Below are 22864 nucleotides of genomic sequence, written 5' to 3' on the forward strand. Positions count from 1 at the left end.
CACTACAATCATGTCCAAAACAAACTCATCAACAAATGTCCTGTGTATGCAGCTGGAGAAACTGATGCAGTGAATAATGACATCCACGTCAAAGATCTAACAAAGCATGACAAAGAAGTTAAGGCAAAGCTTCACTGGCAAAGATCTCTGAAGAGCAGTAAGCAATAAACCTTGATATGCAGCAGGTGTGCTCATTGGACAGGAATTAAGTCATCTTTCTGATGCCAGCAAAGGACCCGGTCTCTACACCACTGCAGGGGATTTCTGACTTCACTTAGTATCCTGGATTATTGCTAAATTGAATCCTAGCTGCCATCACAGCAGAGAGTACCTGAATTATTCGTAGCACTTTAATTATCATGGGGCTTGAGGAAGAGATGATTTGGCTTCTAAAGTTGTAAATTTAGTTTTCTCTCTGAACACCTGCTAAAGGACTAACTAAATCATTTGCCAATGTGAAATATGTTTCGCTGAAAGTTGATATTCATATTTATTTTCATGGAGCCATTTTTCCTAAGAAATCTGCTTCAATTTGAAGAGTCAGAGATAAAATTTTAAAAGAGATTTTATAAAAGTTGAATCATACCAAGCTGAAAGAATTGTTCAGCTGTGGATTGATAAAAATGTGGAAATAATTGTAAATTTTTATGGTACAATTTTTTGTATTTTAAGAATTTTTACTGTGAAACTAACATGTTCAATGATCATATTTTACCTAAATTCTGATTGCATTCTAAATCACAGTCCACAAACAAGTATAATGATCAATGGGTTGGAAAACTAAATTGTCCTATTTTAAAAATTAGGAGAGAATTAAGGTAAGCATAGTTTGGTATGGGAAGCAGAAGCTTTATTTTATTATTTGATCAAAATATTTAGTTTCTGCATTTTCTTGGTAAGTTCTAAAGTAAAAGGGAGGGCTGAAATAAATCATTAATATATACATTTATTATTATTTATGTTAATTATGAATGTTTCTTGGAACAGAAGAAAAGGAAATATGTTGACTTATGATTCTAGAATTCTCAAATGAATTATAAAATTCAAAATAATTTTTGAAATGAAAATATTTTAAAATTTGAACATAAAGCAGAACAAATTTTGATTAGTGAAATTTCCAAAAAATATAAAATTAATGACCAGAAATATGATGGTATTAGCACTTGTATTAGCTTACTTTTGGATATGCTACAATAAAACCTTATATTTGAGGAATAAAAGTAAGTATGTTTTTGTATTTATGGTGATCTCTCAGTAATCATTTGAGCAGCATAGAGAATTTTAGTGAATTCCTCTTTTTGAAATGTATTTATAATTTTTCAATATTTAAAAAAAATTTATGACTTCCTCTTCAGGAATGTCTTCAGAATCAGACTCACACACATGAAATTAGAGTTTGATATTATAGCAATATTGGGGGTTCTAAACTCTATTATTAATATGTCAAATAGTCATTGAATCTTTCAAGATATTTTTAATAAATCAAATATTGAATGGTTAAATTTACAAAGGTCCAAATTCCGTAATGTATAACTATTTAATATACAACTGGTATACAGCCTTAAATACTTGTATAAAACTGAGCATACCTGCCACATCACCATCCTTTAAAAACTGGTCCAAATTCTAGATTTCTAAGGCCAGGTAAGGCAAACATATAACAAGATAGATCTGGGTCATTGTCTTGTTTTTGAGTAGTCTAACATAAAGCAAAGAGACAGAAATCAGACTTCTTGATGACAATGATTTTCTAAATTCCAGAAGCATAATAGTAACAATTCTAGGTGGTCTAACTAGTTGGTGTTGGAGAAGAAATAAGCAGGAAAAGTGTTTCTAAGACTGTGGACAAACAAACTTCTTGAAACACTGATAGTGTGGCATTGGAGTCTGCCCATATGAAGAAGAGATATGATTATTGCCTATTGATACCTATTGATGAGGCGGGTGAAGATAGGGACAGACACATAGGACTGATATTGGCTACCTTACATTTTTTAAAATACAGTACCTAGAACTAACTTTGAGAGAAATGTTTAAGGATATAATTTAAATGGAATTACAACTTTCATTATAGGGTCAGAGCAATAGCTCAATGGGCTGGGTGAAGGCTTTGCTTGCTGGATTAATGGGAGGGGTGAAGGCTTTGCATGCTGTAGGCCTGGTACAATTCCAAGCAGACATGGGCCCCTGAGCATCACTGGCAGTTGCATGGGGTGGGAAGTATCCCTAAGTGCAACCAGGTATAGTCCCGAAACAAAATGAAAGCTTTTTTTTAAAATAAAAATATTGTTCTTAGCTATTGAAAATAGAGTTCTAATATACAGACATGCATTTTGGGTTAGTGTTTTTACAGTCTAGGAATGGGAATGCTCCATCATATGGTAGATAAATTTTTAATTTTTTGAGAAACTTCCATAAATATTTCTATGGAGAACAAACAAATTTTGCATGAATTAAATTGTTCAATAATGAAATTATTGAATTCAAATCAGTCTTCATACTTTAAATTGGCTACTTTGAGAACATTATCATACATGTGCTTGTATAACTTCTAAGTGATTTATATACTAATACCCTTACATTTATATACTAATATCCTTACATTTAAATACATAATGCTTATGCTTTTCTGTTTATGCTTATTTGATCATAAATACACTGAATGTTCAAATTTGAATGTTGTTAGAAGGAATGCTAGTTTACTAGGACCCTAAATTCAAATTGGACTTCTAGCATTATTATACTATAGAAATAAAATATGAGTATCTGCTGTATCTACTCTTTTTTGTATCCTTCACAATGACTATTTCTAATTTTTAAAATATCAAGGTCACATACTTTTATTAAGTACAACTTCTATTAATACTCCAAATACCACTATAGTGAATCTTACATTCTAGAATTTCTTCTTTGTGTTCTTACTCCCTGAAATTAATTGTATATACATCTGTCCTCACAACAATCCAATATTAAGCAAAGTTTAACTAAAATTTATATTTCTACATAATTTAGAAGAGTGGTTTTTGTTATTTATATTTTCAGTGTTTTATAACATATGAGAATATATGTGGGTATTGAGAAAAAGAACAAAGAGAAATAAATATGAGAATGTTAGGTCACATTCCATAGTTCTACAAATTCTGTTTTCTTAGGCAAACCAAATAAGTAATAGTTATTTTTCTGAAAGAGCTATAGCATTTGTATTGACACTGTGAGATTAACAATGAAAGAAAAGTCTTGGTAGATGCTCCAAAATTGTTGTAGTGAAGCAGCAGAAAGCTACCTTATAAAGAAAGGTATGCTTTCTAGAGCCAGGCATAAGCACTGGTAGTCAACTTACCACCAACTAAAATGAATTGTTGTTAAACTGAAAATTAGTAATCAAGAAAAAATGATGAGCTGGAATTTAGAAGCCAGAAGGAGAAAGCAATGGAACACTTGTTAGCAGTACAGGAGATACCGATATCCATACAATTAGCCAAGATTAGGAGTTACTGTAAGGGTAGAAAACTACTTCCAAATATCCACACCCCAACTCCCTCAAACACTATTTCTTCACCATGTCAGAGTTTTCCATAACCTGACAGTTGTGCTAAAATGGAGGTGAGAGAATGAATTGTTTATGTTATAAGTGTTTTCAGTACTTCAAGCAGAAAATGGAGATTTAAAATATTCATCCATAGTAAGAAATTGAAGAGTCAAGTTGAATCTTGCCAGGTCTTCAGTTTTAACATTAAGGTGAGGTGTTTTATGAGTGCAGACAAAAATAGAAACAAAACCACTTTCTTTTAGAATTATACTGATTTGCTGGTATTTTGAATTTATAGTTTGTCACTTAATCCCTTATCAGTATGAAAGTACTTCGTGGATCCCAGTTTTTTAAATGATAATCTTGGACCAGAAATATAGTACAGTGGTTAAGCTTCTTGTCTTGACATGAATGACCAATTTTGATCATTGATACCACATATGATCCCCATAGCTCTGCCAAGAGGGATCACTGAGCAGCAGCTAGAGAAATAATACCTAATAGGTAGGGTACTTGTCTTGCCTGTTAGCTATCCCATTTGGTTCCCAACAGCTCATGATTCCCTGAGCATTACTAGGAGTAATTCCTGAGTGCATAGCCAGGAGTAACCCCCGAGCATCACTGAGTGTAGTCCCCAAATAAAAAAATAAACAAAACAAAATGACTGAGCACTAAGCACAGAACCAGGAGTAAGCTCTGAGCACAACTAGGTGTGGCCCCAACATCACCCACATGGTAATCTTGTTTATTTTTGTTTATATTTTTTAACTCAGTTTCTTCCATTAACAAAAGAACTAAACTTTATTTTTCAAAAGAAGGTTGAAAATAGTTGGACTCTTACTTATTTCCTTAGCCCTGTTACAACAGAATAAAATTGATTATGACATTGTTTATTCATGAATGATCAAATATAACAGTCTGCTGAAATGGCATATTTGATTCATTAATTATGTTGCAGACATTTACACTCTTATTGGCAGATAGCACAGATAGCATAAATTGTTTATGCTAGAAACTTAAAAAATATCCTATTCTTATTACTCACATATTTCAAGCACTTAAACTATTTTAAGATATTTTTTCCATAAGTAACTCCCTAGCTCTTTCTTGCTTAACTCTCAGGAATGTTCGCCGAAGTAAACCAAAGTGACCAGTAATAGTTATCACAGATGTTAAATGAAAGTTCCAAAAATTTGTATTGCCTTGTAAGGATTCAATTTCTAGTGTATCTCTGAATTTTTCGCCCTCTAACCTTGTAATGCTTTCCTACTTTTCAATTTTGGGCAACAACTAACATACTTAATCAATTTCTCTTGTGTCTTCCATTGCAGAAATTGTGGGCGTGATATACTATTCAAGCTTTAATTTCCAATTCCGTATACTCTCTGACCCTATCTCAAGAAAACTGCCATTTCAATATTCCAGTTTTTTAAAAAAAAATTTAAGTTAGTATTTGTTGTAAATAAGCCTGGCAGATGGCCACAACACCTGGGACAATTAAGCCCCAGGGATTGATGAGTAGTTTCTAAGGCAAGCGGAATTTTCCATCTGTTCAATGACACTTTAGGGGTTTAAGCAAGGTGCTATTGGCTGCCCATCGAGTGTGTCTCATACAAGTCTACTTTCTGGTCCCCCAGACACTTTTTCACTTTTTATCTAAAAAGTGAGAGAAAGCAGGAAAACAAACATTTCCTTTATTTTAGTTAACCAGCTATATAAACGGAAAACTTTAGCTACTTTGAGGTTTCTCGTTCAGAAATTAGATCACATATATTTGGCTTGGTTTGTTTTGATTTGGATTGGTGTGGGGGGATATACCTAGAAGTGTCCATGATCTTATCCAGAGTTAGGGGTCACTCCCAAAGATGCGCAGGGCACAATGTGGTTCTTGACATTGTAAAGAACCACAAAGTAGGGCTCCAGTGCAGAAAGCATGCCCTCTGGCTACCACCCTGCACCCTACTTTTAAATGAGATTCCATTTGCATTTTTAATGTAAGCATAGGTAAGACTCTTTATGGTTTATTCTGTTGTAGAATATTACAAAGCCAAGATTAACTGCTAATGAATAAATGTATTTAGCCCATTTAAAATAGATTGGTATCCTTGGGTATTAGTCATATACTATTTTATTTTTAATATTTCACACGAGTCCAATCATTCTATGTCTGTTCTTCTCCCTCTGACTCATTTGTCTGAGCATGATATTTTCCACATCCGTCCATTTATTTATCATTCTGAATACGAACTGAGGGCTAAAAATAGGTAAAGGGATAACATGATGACCTTTTATTAGTATATGGATTGCAATGTCCCACCTCAAGGGACTCAGCCCCAGCAGCCAACCTCCCCTACCCAACCACCACCATGCTCCAGGCAGCTGCTTTCCAGACGCTCAGGTCAAGCCTCACTCATGAAGGAAGTCCCACGGAACCCAGGTAATGCTGAACTTTGTGACCTTGGACTCTGGACTCAGTGGGACTCAGAAACAGAGATCCTCTGCCTGCTTCCCCCAGTCTCTTGTGACTCAGGGATCACACCCATAAACCACACCCTGCTGGTACAAGATAATCTCCTCATCGGCCACTCTCTAGAACTCACGGATGCTACTCCTAGACAGGAGTATAAAATGAAGCTCCCGGACTCCAAGCCAGGCTGTGGGGAGGGTGAGAGCCCTCCCCCACCCCAAGGGACCCAGCCTCGGCAGCTGACCTCCACTACCCAAACACCACCACGCTCCAGGTCTCTTTCTGGACCACGCAGCCACTTCACTTCCTACCCATTTTCCACAATTACTACACAATATCTGATGGGGTTCAGACAGTAGGCAACAAATCATAGAGAGAAATATATAAATATATGTCTCTTGGAAAGACGGCAAGCTACCGAGATTATCCTGTCTGCACAGGCAGAGCCTGGCAAGCTCCCTGTGGTATATTTAATACGCCAAATACAGCAATGCAACAGGTCTCATTCCCCTGACCCTGAAAGAGCCTCCAATGGTTGGAAAAGAAGAGTAAGAAGAGGCTGCTAAAATGTCAGGGGTGGGAGGAATAGAGATATTATTGGGGTCCACTCAAGTAATTTGACGATCAATGGGATTACAGTGATACAGTGATGTATTGCAAACCACAATGTCTAAAGAGGGGGGAGAGAAAGAAAGAGGGACAGAGGAAAGATAAAGAGGAGAGAGAAAGTGAGAGAGAGAGAGAGAGAGAGAGAGAGAGAGAGAGAGAGAGAGAGAGAGAGAGAGAGACTGGGATGCTGGGATGGAGGGAAACTGAAGACATTGCCGTGGGATATGTACACAGGTGAAGGGACAGGTAATGAGATTGAACCCAATCATGAACAATTTTGTTACTGTGTATCTCACGGTTATTCAATTAAAAAAAAAGACAACATTGGTATACCATGCAACAGATTGTGGCTATCAACAGTCTGAGTCAGGCCTTCCCCTCCAAATGCCCTGTTATCCTCAACACACACAAGAAGCTAATTAATTTAGCTTGATGGAATGCTACCAAACTATTAGGACTATATTACTTGTAACCCAGCTCATTATTTTGAATATTTGTTTCTCAAAACCACAGAACTTATTCATGAACCAGTTTCTGATTGTTTGTTTGTTTTCTGTTTGAAAATGTACAATAAGTTAGCTAGTACAAGGAAGCTTTTACATCCCTGCAAACTTCAGTCGCATTGCCATCTAAAGTCATTGCCAAGTTTTCAAAAATGAGTCTGGACTGCTATTCCAATCCACCACTGTTCCGCCTCCATGGCGCAGATGGTGTTCGCTTGTACGGGGACACAGCTGAAACTTGAGCGGTGGAGGTGTCATTCCACTGCTAAGGTTTTGGCTCTTGTTGTGCTGAGAAATTTGTATGCCAAAGAGTAATAGCTGTGCTTCTAGCATGAACTGAAGTCCACATTTATTCCCCCCCACCTTTTTTTTCCTGAAACACTGGTTTCTAAAAGTGGTATGTATTGGTCCCCACCCCAATTAAGGAACACTAGAAAGATCTAGGGATGTGTGACACTAGTCCCCCAGTTGTAATTCTGGTGTTAGATTTCCAGGGCATGGAGTGATTTTTTTTCCTCCCCTGAAAATTATGTTTATGGTGAATGAGTCTGGGAATTTCTGGTTCCACCTATTCCCCAGCAAAATTTCTAGGACATGATTCTTTTTTCTTATTTTTTTGGCATTATTTACTGACTCTTTTTTTCTCTCTCTTGACCTCTACCTCTATCTCTCTCTATATATATGTATATGTATATCTCTCTCTCTCTCTCTCTATATATATATATATTGAGAAAGAGATTTGTAGTCCTAAAACTCAGTTGTATTCTGACTTAAATATCAAAGCAGTATGGTATTTCTTGGAGAAGTTCATAAATACTAAAACAAAATATGCTCAAAAGTTGAAGTACACAGCACTATTATCACTATTAGCACTGTCTCCCATTGTTCATCAATTCACACGAGCAGGCACCAGTAATGTCTCCATTGTGAGACTTATTGTTACTATTTTTGGCATATTGAATATACCACAGGGAGCTTACCAGGATTTGCCTTGTGGGTGAGATACTCTCAGTAGCTTGCTGGGCTCTCTGAGAGGGGCGAAGGAATTGAACCCGGGTCAGCCGTGTGGAAGGCAAACACCCTATCCGCTGTGCTATCACTCCAGCCCCTGCACTCCTATTTTTAATGAAGCACTATTCACAATAGCCAAATATGAGAACAATCCAATTGTCTAAGATCAGATCATTGTGCTCAAAACAAAACACAGTGGAGTAATATTCAACTTTTAAGAAAATATTTCACTGTCACTGTCACTGTCCTCCCATTGTTCATCAACTTGCTTGAGCAGGCCCAGTATCGTCTCCACTGTGAGACTTGTTACTGTGTTTGGCATATCGAATACACCACGGGGAGCTTGCCAGACTTTGCCGTGCAGGCGAGATACTCTCAGTAGCTTACCGGGCTCTCCAAGAGGGGCGGAGGAATCGAACTCGGGTCAGCCATGTTGGCCGCTTGCAAGGCAAACACCCTACCCACTGTGCTATCACTTGAGCCAAAGAAAATCTTTAAACCATGCAATTGGCTGGTAGGTGGATATATATGAAGAGTATCATGCTGACTGAAGTTAGGAGAGAGACAGATACAGAATTCTCTATCTTGGGTGGGAAAGAAACATACTAGAGGAATAACAAATGTCCAAAGGCAAAGAAACTAAAACTTTTCCACAGCTGAATCCTGTCACAGGGGGTGCGGGGAGCGAGGATGCTGGGACAGTGGTGGAAAGGAGCAAACAATCTGGTGAAGCAAGTACTGCTAGAATGTTTCATGCATGAAACCCTGAATGAACAGTATTATTTACCACCGTGCCTTAAAACGGATTGAAATTCACGAGCAGTTCTAGCCACATTTGTTCTAGCCATTACTTTACTGCAAGTCTCCAACCCTACTGCTGAGTATTCTCTTTACCTCCTGATGTGATCGAGGGACGTAAATGTCTAATGGGAGGTTTGCTAATTTTCTAGAACTTGTTTAAATTAGGAAATTATCTGCTAATGTAGATTTCTTTTCAGTGTTGGAACTATAGTGTGATGAGTGATACTTGCCTTGCATGAAGCAAATCAGATTTTGATCCCTGACACCAGATATGGCTCACTGAGCTGACCAGGGGTGCTTCCTGAGTACAGAGCCAGAAGTTCAAAGCACCATCAGGTATGGCCAAAATGCTCCCGCCCCACAAAAGATGATTTTATTGTAAGCATGATCACTGGAAGAGCTGCTCAAACATCATTAAATCTTATGTAAAAATTCATTTTTGACACTACGTAGACTTGTTTATTTGAACAGATGCAGAAAAAAGGTACTAGTTCCATGGGAAATTTAACATCAATAAAGGAAATGTCTAATATCAGTTCTCTCTTAGTATTTAAATTTAGGCCAACTACCTACAGGATATCAACCTCAAGATGCATTCAAGCTATCATTCAAACATGTATAGTTAATGAAAGTTGCATATATTTGAACATCAAAGCATAGAAGACATTCAAGGGAAGAAAGAATACATTAAGGAAATCAAAGTTAGTTCTTGGACTTCCCCTTAGAATCATAGGTCCCCTAAGTGACATAAAATAACCTAGTCACTACATAAGTCTCAATAAAGTAATATTTAGAGCATAAGCTTAGTACTCTACTAAGAAGAACAGAGATTTATCATTCAAGTAATAATGTGCACAAATGGGTATTATCAGCTGAGCAGTTGTTGACATTCACACGAAATAAAGGTCCCATAGAATAAGCATTCAGGAACTGTCTCCTGTAGTTTGTCTCTATGTGTTGTCAGTACTCATTTGACAGATACTCCTGTGAGTATCTGACTGGGAACTATCATCAATCAAGAGTGCACTACCACTTAGTAAGGAAATATTGATAGCAGTGGCCGACTGAAGGATGGAAAAACAGTTGGGATTTGAAGGCAAAGGTCATGAAAGTGGCCCAGACAGTCATCTGTTGTGATTTGCTGTGGCATGAAAAAAACAGGAGGGGCCAGTAAAATGATTTAGGAAAAGCCTTTAAGGAGATCAATTCAGATCCAAATAATCTATCATTTGAGGGAGCCAGTCTGAATTTTTGCCCAATGACATAATTTTTTTCACCAAGCAAAATGGAATTTGTGACAAATGACTTAATATGCATAGTTCTAAAGTGATTTCATTTGGATAATCCTACTAGGATGTGAGATAAAACTCAACATAATAAAAATTAAATTTTTTGCTATCAGAGCTTGAAATACAAAGGGCAAGGTACTTCAACTCATTCATTCCTCTAGTTTATATTTATAAGGACCATTGTTCTCTACATAGGTCTTTGATCTTTATTTTATATATGTTTTTATTTATTTGAGGAATCATGACTTACAAAGTTACTGATATTTGAGTCTTAGGCATACAATATTCCAACACTAATCCCAACACCAGTGTCAACTTTCCTCCACTGTGATTCTGTACTCCCTCCATTCCTTGCCACTATCCCACTTCCCTTCCCTCTCCCACCTGCCACCTTGAGAGGTGGTTACAAAGTTCAGTGGTTGAAAGTTAGTCCTCAAGGTTAAATTGCTGTTGAGTCTCATCTTCGAATATAATTATATCACTCTACCACATCATTGATATACCTGAGGCCTCTGATCCCTGTTCCCCCATTACTTCCTTTTATCTTCTTCCTTCCCCCTTGATTTATTTTCTTCTCTTTGTCCTCCCTATACTCTGGAGTCAGTAGTTACATAGGCATTACCCTCATTACTTTACACATCCTCATCCAGTTATTCTATAGACCATAGATAAGTAAGATAATTTTGTGTTTGTACTTCTTCTGGCTTACTTCACTCCAGTTGTATTTTCCAGTTCCTATCAAGTTGCTTGCATGATTTTATCAGTCTGTGCAGCTGCATAACATTCTGTTATGTATGTATGTGTATATATGTTCATGATTCATCTGTCCTTAAACACCTAGATTGATTCCATTTCTTAGCTATTGTAGCAAGTGTTACAATGAATAATAGTGTGTGCATGTCCTTTTGAGTAATTTTTTTTGTTTTGTTTTGGCGATATATATCCCAAAGAGGAATTACTGGGTCATATGACAGTTTTATTCTGAGTGTACTGAGAATTCTGCATAGTGTTTTCCACAGAAGTTGAACTGGACAATACCCCACATACTGTAAATTGGGAGTATATTTTTCCACCACATCTCTGTGACACAAATTGTTCCCACTATTTTTGATACTACACACACTTGATCTTAGCCAAAAGGCTGGAACGATAGCACAGCGGTAGGGCGTTCGCCTTACAAGCGGCCAACATGGCCGACCCGAGTTCGATTCCTCCGCCCCTCTCGGAGAGCTCGGCAAGCTACCGAGAGTATTCGATATGCCAGACACAGTAACAACAAAGTCTCCAATGGAGACGTTACTGGGCCCGCTCGAGCAAATCGACGATCAACGGGAGGGCCTTACCTTGATATGTCTCGTTCTCACTAGTAAAGATATCTCATTGTTGTCTTGATTTGGATTTCCCTAATGATAAATGATGGGGAGCATTTTTCCACATGACTGACTTATTTATTTATTTATTTATTTATTTATTATTTTGCTTTTTGGGTCACACCTGAGAATGCACAGGGGTGACTCCTGACTTTCCACTCAGAAATCACTCCTGGCAGTGCTCAGGAAACCATCTAGGATGCGGGGAATTGAATCTGAGTCAGCCATATGCAAAGAAAACACCCTACCCACTGTACTATCGCTCCAGTGCCATGCTGTCTTTTTAGAAAGCCTTGCCATGAAAGTTGAAATATGTCCTATTTTATTTTAAGAAACACATGGTTTGTCCTTACTGTTTTATTGTTAGATTGATTTTAATTTTGCTAAATTAAATACATTATCCTTTTACATTCTTATTGTGCCTTTCAAGTATGTCCCTGATATTTACAGAGGTATATTTTATGCATGTATGTTTATACACATACAGCTATTAGCCAAAAATAACTTTTTCCAAACATTTGCAAGAATCACTTTTATTCATTCTTATCATGTTTCAAGGTGACAGATCACACTTTAGAAATCTGTCATTACAGAGCTAATCTGGCATTTTACTTCAGATAAGCAGCCAAGATGTTAGCTACAGATTTTATTGTCCCTGTCTGTTCTGTAAAACCCCATACCAACAATGGTCATTAGGCAATAAGGGCTACAGATATTGTCAGAGAACCTAGAGATCATTAAAAAAAAAAACAAGGTACATACTGTAAACATGAATTTGTAGTGGAATTAAAGAGGTCTTAACTCCAACTGGGGCTTCCAGGGCTTTGATGCATATATATATATATATATATATATATATATATATATTAATTAGTGAAACACAATGAGGTACATTTGTAGACTTAGAAATTTTTGTGCTTGGGTTTCAGTTATACAATGATCAAGTACCCATCCCTCTACCACTGCCCATTTTCCACCACTATGGGTCTCAGTGTCCCTCCCACCACCCATCCCACCCTGCCTCTGTGGCAGGGAATACCCTTTTGTTCTCTCTCTCCTTTTGGTGTTGTGGTTTGCAAAAGAGGCATTGAGTGGCAATCATGTTTGGTCTATAGTCAACTTTAAGCATGTTTCTCCCATCCTGGGAGGATCCTCCCAACACCCATTATTTGGTGCTCCCTTCTCTATCTGAGCTGCCTTTTCCCCTAGCATGTGTGGCTGGCCTCCAAGCCATGGAGCAAAATTCCTGGTACTAATCTTGGCCACTCTTGGGTGTTAGTCTCCTATTTTGTTACTTTATGTTCCCCAGATAAATGCAATCTTTCTATGTCTATCCCTCTCTTTCTGACTCATTTCGCTTAACATGATACTTTCCATGTAGTACCATTTGTATGTAAATTTCATGACTTCATCTTTTCTAACAGCTACATAGTACTTCATTGTGTAAATGTACCAAATTTTATTTAACCAATCATATGTTCTTGGGCACTCAGGTTTTTTCCAGATTCTGGCTATTGTAAAGAGTGTTGCAATGAACAAACAAGTTCAGATGTCACTTGACTATACTTTTTTGCCTCTCTCGGATATATTCACAGTAGTGGTATTGCTGGGTCAAATGGGAGCTCAATTTCTAATTTTTTGAGGATGTCCATACTTTACCAAAAGGGCTGAACCAGTCAGCATTCCCACCAGCAGTGAAGGAGGGTCCCTTTCTCGCCACATCCGCGCCAACACAGGTTGCTTTTGTTCTTTTGGATGTGGGCCAGACTCTGTAGTGTGAAATGACATCTCATTGTGGTTTTGATCTGCACCTTCCTGATGATTAATGATGTAGAGCATTTTCTCATGTGCCTTTTAGCCATTCAGATTTCTTCTTTGAGAAAGTTTCTGTTTATTTCATCGCCCCATTTTTTGATGGGTTGGATGTTTTTTTCTTGTGGAGTTCAACCAGTACCTTGTATATCCTTAACATCAATCCTTCGTTGGATGTGTATTTGGCGAATATCCTTTCCCATTCTGTAGACTGTCTTTGTATTTTGGTCACTGTTTCTTTGGAGGTGCAGAAGCTCCTTAGTTTAAGGAGTGAGAGCACAGAGGTAGGGCGTTCGCCTTACAAGCGGCCAACATGGCCGACCCAAGTTCGATTCCTCCGCCCCTCTCGGAGAGCCCGGCAAGCTACCGAGAGTATTCGATATGCCAAACACAGTAACAACAAAGTCTCCAATGGAGACATTACTGGGCCTGCTCGAGCAAATCGACGATCAACGGGAGGGCCTTCACCTTTACCTTTACCATTTTTGTATCTCTGTTTTCACTTGCTTGAGACGCCCTTATATTTTACCTCAATGTTCATGTATGGAATCTACAAATGGCTTGTAATGATGCTTATACAATTGTTATTTAAACAAGCACTTTCCAAGCAATAATTCGGACCTAATTCTCAGATACTGGATGTATGGACAAATGGATATTAAAGGTCTTTGCTGGTCTTCTTTTTCCACAGGGAAAGGGGGGCTAAAATTCTAATTTAATATTATAATTCATTTAGTAGATATGGTTCAACACTTGTTTGTGGTAACGTATTAGTGAAATTTTTGATTCTTCTAACATTGAGTATTAATTAATATGATAAACCACTGCTTGAATTCAGTTAACAATTTAGAGACAGCATATACTTCAAATACTAGTAGATTTCTTTGAGTCATTTCCGTAAGACACATGTGATAGGTGGTCATAAAAACTGAAACTAGCCAATATCTTGTTATGAGTCCCTTTCCAATAAAAATTTATTGTGGAAAAACTTGCCTTATCTTATCTATTGCATAAAACTGATACAAACCAGTACATGTTTACTGTATACAAATAACTTCATAAAACATTTAAAGACTCATTTGCCCTGGACTCAATATCATACAAATATATACTGGATTGCTTAACATTTTCTTAACAATATTACTAATTTTTAGTAATTTTTATCTTAGTCAAACTTATATTCCCAAACACTTGTATAGCTTTTCATTATTATGATTATTAAAAACTAGTTATCAATATCTTTTGCAAGAAGTTATTTATAATTTCATAATTATAAATTTAGGGTTCTTAATTTAACATATATTACCAAAAATTAACATTATTTCTAACTGCACCTAAAGCTTTAAAAATATTTTAAAAATTGAATCCTCTACTCAGATAGTTAAAAAAATCTTAGTGCTCACATAAGTAACCTAACCTCACAACTTAAGAGCTTGGAGAAGGATCAAAAAAAGGAGCACAACCCGAACAGGAGAAAGGAAATAATAAAACTCAGAGCAGAGATTAACGAGATGGAAACCCAAAAAACAATCCGAAAGATCAATGAAACCAAAAGCTGGTTCTTTGAGAAAATTAACAAGATCGATAAGCCTCTAGCAAAACTCACAAAGAAAGGGAGAGAGAAAACCCTAATAAACCGAATCAGAAATGAAAAGGGGGTCATTACAACAGAAACCACAGAAATTCAGAGGATCCTCAGGGAGTACTTTGAGAAGCTTTATGCCACGGAACATCAAAACCTTGAGGAAATGGATAAATTCCTAGACTCCTACAGACTCCCAAGGCTGAACCAAGAAGACCTGGAATACCTGAACAGACCTATCACCACCAAGGAAATTGAAATGGTAATAAAAAATCTCCCCAAGCACAAAAGTCCTGGCCCGGATGGATTCACTAGTGAATTCTTCCAAATCTTTAAAGAGGACTTACTCCCAATGCTCTTTAAGCTTTTCCACGAAATTGAAATATCAAAAACACTTCCGAACAGTTTCTACGAAGCAAATATCACACTGATACCAAAAGCAGACAGAGATACCACAAAGAAAGAGAATTACAGGCCGATATCCCTGATGAACACAGATGCAAAGATCCTCAACAAACTACTAGCAAATAGAATCCAACTACTCATCAAAAAGATCATACACCATGACCAAGTAGGATTCATCCCAGGGATGCAAGGATGGTTTAACATTCAGAAATCAATCAACATAATCCACCATATCAACAAAAGAAAAGATAAAAAGCATATGATCATATCAATAGATGCAGAGAAAGCATTTGATAAGATCCAGCACCCCTTTATGATGAAAACCCTAGCCAAAATGGGTATAGAGGGGACCTTCCTCAACATAATTAAAGCCATCTACCACAAGCCTACAGCAAGCATCATCCTCAATGGGGAAAAACTGAGAGCCTTCCCTCTAAGATCAGGGAGGAGACAGGGATGCCCACTCTCTCCACTGCTGTTCAATATAGTACTGGAAGTACTTGCAATAGTGATTAGGCAGGAAAAAGATATTAAGGGCATTCAGGTAGGAAAGGAAGAAATCAAGCTCTCACTATTTGCAGATGATATGATACTCTACTTAGAGAACCCAATAACTTCCACCAAAAAACTCCTAGAAACAATAGACTCGTATAGTAAAGTTGCAGGTTATAAAATCAATACCCAAAAGTCCATGGCTTTCCTATACGCAAACAGTGAGAGAGAAGAAAGCAACATGAAAAAAACAATCCCATTCACAATTGTGCCCCAGAAAATCAAGTACCTAGGAATCAGCTTAACTAAGGAAGTAAAGGACCTGTACAAAGAAAACTACAAAACGCTACTTCAGGAAATAAAAGAGGATATGAGGAAATGGAAAGATCTCCCCTGCTCATGGGTCAGGAGACTTAACATTGTCAAAATGGCAATACTACCGAAAGCATTGTATAAATTCAATGCAATCCCTATAAGGATACCCATGACATTCTTCAAAGAAATGGAGCAAACACTCCTGAAATTTATATGGAACAATAAGCCTCCACGAATAGCTAAAGCAATTCTTGGGAAAAATAAAATGGGAGGAATCAACCTCTCGAACTTCAAACTGTACTACAAAGCAGTAATAAATAAAACAGCATGGTACTGGAACAAAGGCAGAACTGCAGACCAATGGAACAGGGTTGAATACACTGACATCTCCCCTCAATCATATGCTCATCTAACCTTTGATAAAGGTGCAAGTAATGTGAAGTGGAGTAAGGAAAGCCTCTTTAATAAATTGTGTTGGCATCACTGGATGGCTACATGCAAAAAAATAGGCTCAGAACTCTGCCTAACACCATGTACAAAAGTAAGATCAAAATGGATTAAAGACCTCAACATCAGACCAGAAACCATAAGGTACATTGAAGATAAAGTTGGCAAAACCCTCCATGACATTGAAGCTAATGGTATCTTCAAAGATGCCACGCCACTGGCCGAGCAAGTGAAAACAGAGATAGATAAATGGGACTATCTTAAACTAAGAAGCTTCTGCACCTCCAAAGAAACAGTGACCAAAATACAAAGACAGTCTACAGAATGGTAAAGGATATTCACCGAATACACATCTGACAAGGGGTTGATATCCAGGATATACAAAATACTGGTTAAACTCCACAAGAAGAAAACATCCAACCCCATCCAAAAATGGGGCAATGAAATGAACAGAAACTTTCTCAAAGAAGAAATCCGAATGGCAAAAAAGCACATGAGAAAATGCTCTACATCATTAATCATCAGGGAGATGCAGATCAAAACCACAATGAGATACCATCTCACACCTCAGAGACTGGCCCACATTCAAAAGAACAAAAGCAACCGATGCTGGCGTGGATGTGGTGAGAAAGGGACACTCCTTCACTGTTGGTGGGAATGTCCACTGGTTCAGCCCTTCTGGAAAACAGTATGGACGATTCTCAAAAAATTAGAAATTGAGCTCCCATTTGACCCAGCAATACCACTCCTGGGAATATATCCCAGAGAGGCAAAAATGTATAGTCGAAGTGACATCTGCACTTGTTTGTTCATTGCAGCACTCTTTACAATAGCCAGAAACTGGAAGAAACCTGAATGCCCAAGAACAGATGACTGGTTAAAGAAACTTTGGTACATCTACACAATGGAGTACTATGTAGCTCTTAGAAAAGATGAAGTCATGAACTTTACATACAAGTGGTACAATATGGAAAGTATCATGCTAAGCGAAATGAGTCAGAGAGAGGGATAGACATAGAAAGATTGCATTCATCTGGGGGATATAAAGTAACAAAGTATGAGATTAATACCCAAGAATAGCTGAGATCAGCACCAGGAGGATTACTCCATAACTTAGAGGCCAGCCGGGTATCCTAGAGGAAAGGGCAGTTCAGATAGAGAAGGGAGCACCAAATAAAGGATGTTTGGAGGATCCTCCCAGGAGGGGAGATGCATGTCGAAAGTAGACTATGGACTGAACATGTTTGTCACTCAATGCCTCTTTTGCAGACACAACACCCAAAAGGAGAGAGAGAACACAGGGGATTGCCCTGCCACAGAGACAGGGGGGATGGGGGGATGGGGGTGGGAGGGATATTATCCATGGTGGTGGAAAATGGGCACTGGTGGAGGGATGGGTATTTGATCATTGTATAATTGAAACCAAAGCACAAAAAATTGTAAATCTACAACTGTAAAAAAAAATAAAATAAAATAAAGAGAAAAAAAAGAAAAAAAAAGAAAAAAAAATCTTAGTGCTCAAAAAGATTTGCATATAGCTTTTATATGTCTAATGGATTAGTCCACATAGCTTTTTTAAGTTCTCTTGGAAAACTAGTGGCAAAAATACCAACAGAAGAATCAGATTACCTGAGAATTCTAGTTCTGCCATTGCTTTCTATAGGCTTTGTATGAGTCAATAATAAAAGTTATAAACTTGTATCCTAATTTATAAACTAGGGATGTAATAATACCAATTACTTGGGGTTACCGTAATAATAAAATTATAACATATCAAGAGCAAATGGCTTGCATAGAGTTGACACTATTAATAGAACCTATTTTGAAGGGATTAGCAAATAAGGCAGCGTGTTGTTTTTCAACTTTTCAATTGTCACAAAGTTCTGAAATCTGTCTCCCTCTATATTCCAGTCATTGAAACTCATTATGTTCACTGAAGCAAGTAAGTTTAATTCCTTCTTCCACATGAACTCCCTTCAGATATCAGAACAAGTTTCCACACATCAACATATTTTTTTTCTTAGTTGAGAATTTTGCACTTAACTTTCATTGTTACTGTACTTTTTTCTTGAGAATAATGAATATATTAGAACCTTCAAAGACCATTTATGCTAAGGTGGTTATCTGCATAAGATTGAATATTTTGTACCTAATTTACATACACTTAATTTTGTGTATTAGAGGATAATCTATTTTTCAAATTCCACTTATAAGATAAATCCCCATAAATTTTATTAAGGCAATAGTCTTGTCTCTACCAGTCTGCTTATTAAGTCATGCTCTAACTAAAACTGTCTCTGCATCACATACATAAAACTTCCTGTTTTCTCGATAAAGTGTTCAAAAGCTGTTTTTTGTTTTCTGATACTTTTCCACCATTAAAATGCATTGATTACCAGAACTGAATTTATGGAGGGCTTAAGAGGGGTGTTATTGGGGTAGGCAACTGGGGGGCAAGGGGCATTGAGACAATGGTGGAAGGAAGTGAACATTCTGGTGGAGGGAGTGTCATGTTAGTGTGCCTGAAATCCTTTAATCAACAGTGTTGTTATCTATGGTGCTTCAAAAAATAATAATAATAATTTCATATGTATATAAAAACTTCCTAAGGCTTTATAATGTAAATTAAAAATATTTGCAAAAACAAAAACAGAAAAATAGCAAAACAAAGTGAATAGAGTGGTATTGTTTATTTTTAATTTTTTTTTAATTTTATTGAATCACCATGAGACAGTTGCAAGCTTTCATGTTTGGATTACAATCACACAATGATCAAACACTCATCCCTCCACCAGTGCACATTCCCACCACCAATATCCCTAGTATACTTCCCCTTTCCCACCCTCTCCCTGCTTCCATGGCAGACATGATTCCCCATACTCTCTCTCTACTTTTGGGCATTATGGTTTGCAATACAGATACTGAGAGGTCCATTGTCTACTTTCAGCACACATTTCCATCCCTACCGGTTCCTCCAGCCATCATTTTCGTAGTGATCCCTTCTCTATTCCAGCTGCCTTCTCCCCGTCTCTCATGAGGCAGGCTTCCAGCTATAGAGCAATCTTCCTCACCTGTGTATCTAGTGTCCTAGATACTCCAAAAGTGAGTGCAGTCCTCCTATATCAGTCCCCCTCTTTCTGACTCATTTCACTTAGCAGGATACTCTCCATGTCTATCCATTTATAAGCAAATTTTATGACTTCATCTCTCTTGACAGCTGCATAGTGTTTCATTGTGTAGATGTGCCAAAGTTTCTTTAACCAGTCATATGTTAACAGATGACATTTTTAACTTGGGTTGTTTCTAGATTTTGGCTATTGTGAACAGTGCTGCAATGAAAATATAGGTACAAATGTCATTTCTACTGTGCTATTTTACATCCTCAGGATATATTTCCAGAAGTGGTATTGTGGGATCTTACGAAAGCTCAATTTCTAGTTTTTGAAGGACTGTCCATATTGTTTTCCAGAAAGGCTGGACTAGTGGGCATTCCCACCAACAGTGAAAGAGCGTCCTTTTTCCCCACATCCCTGCCAACACTGGTTGCTTTTGTTCCTTTGAATATGTGCCAGTATCTGTGGTGTGATGTTCTCGAGGGTGGCACGGAAGAGTTTCAGTGAAATGGTATCACCCCGCCGAACCCCTCTCTTGACATCAATGATTACTTCTTTGTAGAATGGTGAGATCCTGGTAGTGAATCCGCAATACAGCTCACGGAGGATCTTGATGTATTGGGCTTGAGTGCCCTGATTGGCTAGGGCTTCGATGACCACTTCTGTCTCAACAGAATCAAAGGCCTTCTTTAAATTAATGAACGTTAAACAAAGCGGCATCTTGAACTCCCGAGAAACCTCCATGAGCTTGGTTATCATGTGGATATGGTCAATGGTGCTGAATCCTTTGCGGAACCCTGCTTGCTCGCATGGTTGTCCTTCATCTAGTGTTCTGCCAATCCTATTTAGGATGACTCGAGTGAACAACTTGTAGATGACAGACAATAGGCAGAAGGGGCATTAGTTGCCAATGTCATGTATGTCTCCCTTCTTGAACAGTAGTACGGTCCTGCTGGTTTTCCATTGGGACGGAACCTTGCATTCAGACAGGTAGCATGTGAAGAGCCGAGCCAGTGTACTGATGAGTATTGATGGCAGGTTCTTCAGGTGTTCAGGTCTGACCTTGTCTGGGCCGGGTGCTGTTCGTTTCTTTACCGACGAATGGCGTGTTGGATTTCGGAAGGGAGAACGTTGGGAACGACATATATATGCGACATATATATGGCAACGACATATATATGCGACAACTGGAATGGGAAGGAATGGGAGTGAAGATAGATGGTCGGCAACTACACCACCTCGCTTTGCTGATGACATTGTTTTAATAACACCAAACATCAGCCAAGCAGCACAAATGCTGGCCGACTTTGACCGTGAGTGTGGAAAGGTAGGACTACAGCTGAATCTTATGAAGACAATGTTTATGAGAAACAGCCTCGTTCCTGATGCCCCATTCGCTCTCAATGGAATGACCATCTCCGAATGCAACAGCTATGTGTACCTAGGTCGAGAAGTCAACATGACAAATGACCTGGCACTCGAGCTGCGCAGGAGGAAGAGAGCGGCTTGGAACGCCTTCAAGAACGTCGAAGAAATAACTAAGAGGATGGAGAACCTCCGGCTCCGGGCACATCTCTTTGATTCGACTGTTCTTCCTGCATTAACATATGCCTCAGAGACCTGGGCCCTACGCAAACAGGATGGGAACGTTATTCAGGTCTCCCAAAGAAGAATAGAAAGAGCTATGCTTGGAATATCACGTTTCACTCAAATAAGAGAAAGAATCCGGAGTTCCGACATCCGTCGATGATCAAGAATCAGGGACGCTGTCTCGTTTGCCAAAGTGTCAAAAACCAGATGGGCTGGTCATGTAATGAGATTTAAAGACGACCGCTGGACTAGAGCTGTTACTGACTGGATTCCACGGGATGTCAAAAGACCACGTGGCCCCCCACCTACCAGATGGTCAGACTTCTTCATCAAGATCATGAACGATCGGTTTGAGGCTCTTCATGTTCCCAGAGCGAACAGATGCTATTGGGCTGCAGTAGCACGCCTCAGGGACAATTGGAGACGTTACTGGCGCCCGCTGGAGCAAATCAATGACTAACGGGAAGTTAAGTGTTTAAGTGATAAGTGATCTGTGGTGTGAGATGATATCTCATTGTTGTTTTGATTTGCATCTCCCTGATAACCAGGAAAGCCTCTCAACCAGTGGTGCTGGGAAAACTGGATAGCTACCTGCAAAAATTTGAACTCTTGCCTCTGTCTAATGCCAGGCACTGTTGGGGTCTCAGCAGCTAGCCTGAGACTTTGACCAAGTCCCTGCCCCTAGAAATAAGAGCAGACCCTGTTTACAATGACCCAGGGGGCCCTCAGCACTCTTCACAAGCAGGCACTCTGGTTGAGGATGAGGGACATGACTGTGACCACCTACCGGTACTGATAACCTGGGCCTAAGAGTAGGATATGTAAATCATTAACTGACATCATCTGTACTATTAGCCCTAAGAGAGAAGAGCTGTACTAGAGAAGTGAGAGAACTGTGCTGTACGTGGGATTGCCCCCCCCCCCACCCGCCCCGTGTATGTATAAAAACCCCTGGGTAGTGGCCAATACACAGAGAACTGCTTGACCACTAGAATCAGACTACCCCCAGCTGCCCCCCCTTCCAGTCTGTTCTTTCTGGGCAAGTTTCTTTCTAGGTGGCAGCCTTGTCATGGCAGGAATCCTGCTGTGAGCAGAGGGCCAAGCAGAAGCTTCTTCCCTACCCACTCCCTCCCCTTTAGGGAGTATGTCTGGCAACTTTGGGGGATCTTATTCCAGTTTGCTGAGTAAGGACTGGCCAGGACCCTGACAAGGCACAAAAGTTAGATCAATGTGGTTTAAAGACCTCAATATCAGACATGAATCCACAAGGTACAGAGAGGAAACGGTAGGCAGAACTCTCCAGGACATTGAAGCTAAAAGCATCTTTAAGGATGATATAGCACTGACCATGCAAGTGGAAGCGAACATAAACAAATGGGACTACATCAAACTAAGAAGCTTCTGCACTTCAAAAGAAACAGTGATCTCCGCCATTCTTGGGAGGGATACTGGGATCCGTGGTGGTGGGAAATAGGCACTGGTGGAGGGATGGGTATTTGATAATTGAAACCCAAGCACAAAAATTTGTA

The 22864-nt window shown here is 38.6% G+C and overlaps 1 pseudogene; it reads left to right on the plus strand.

Moving 5' to 3' along the window:
* The first annotated feature begins 7303 nt into the window (after positions 1–7303).
* LOC130028585 (eukaryotic initiation factor 4A-I-like) overlaps positions 7304–22864 on the plus strand; it is an 85511-nt pseudogene continuing 69950 nt past the window's right edge.

This window comes from Sorex fumeus, unplaced genomic scaffold, assembly GCF_029834395.1.
Source record: "Sorex fumeus unplaced genomic scaffold, SorFum_2.1 ptg000003l, whole genome shotgun sequence".
Taxonomy (NCBI): domain Eukaryota; kingdom Metazoa; phylum Chordata; class Mammalia; order Eulipotyphla; family Soricidae; genus Sorex; species Sorex fumeus.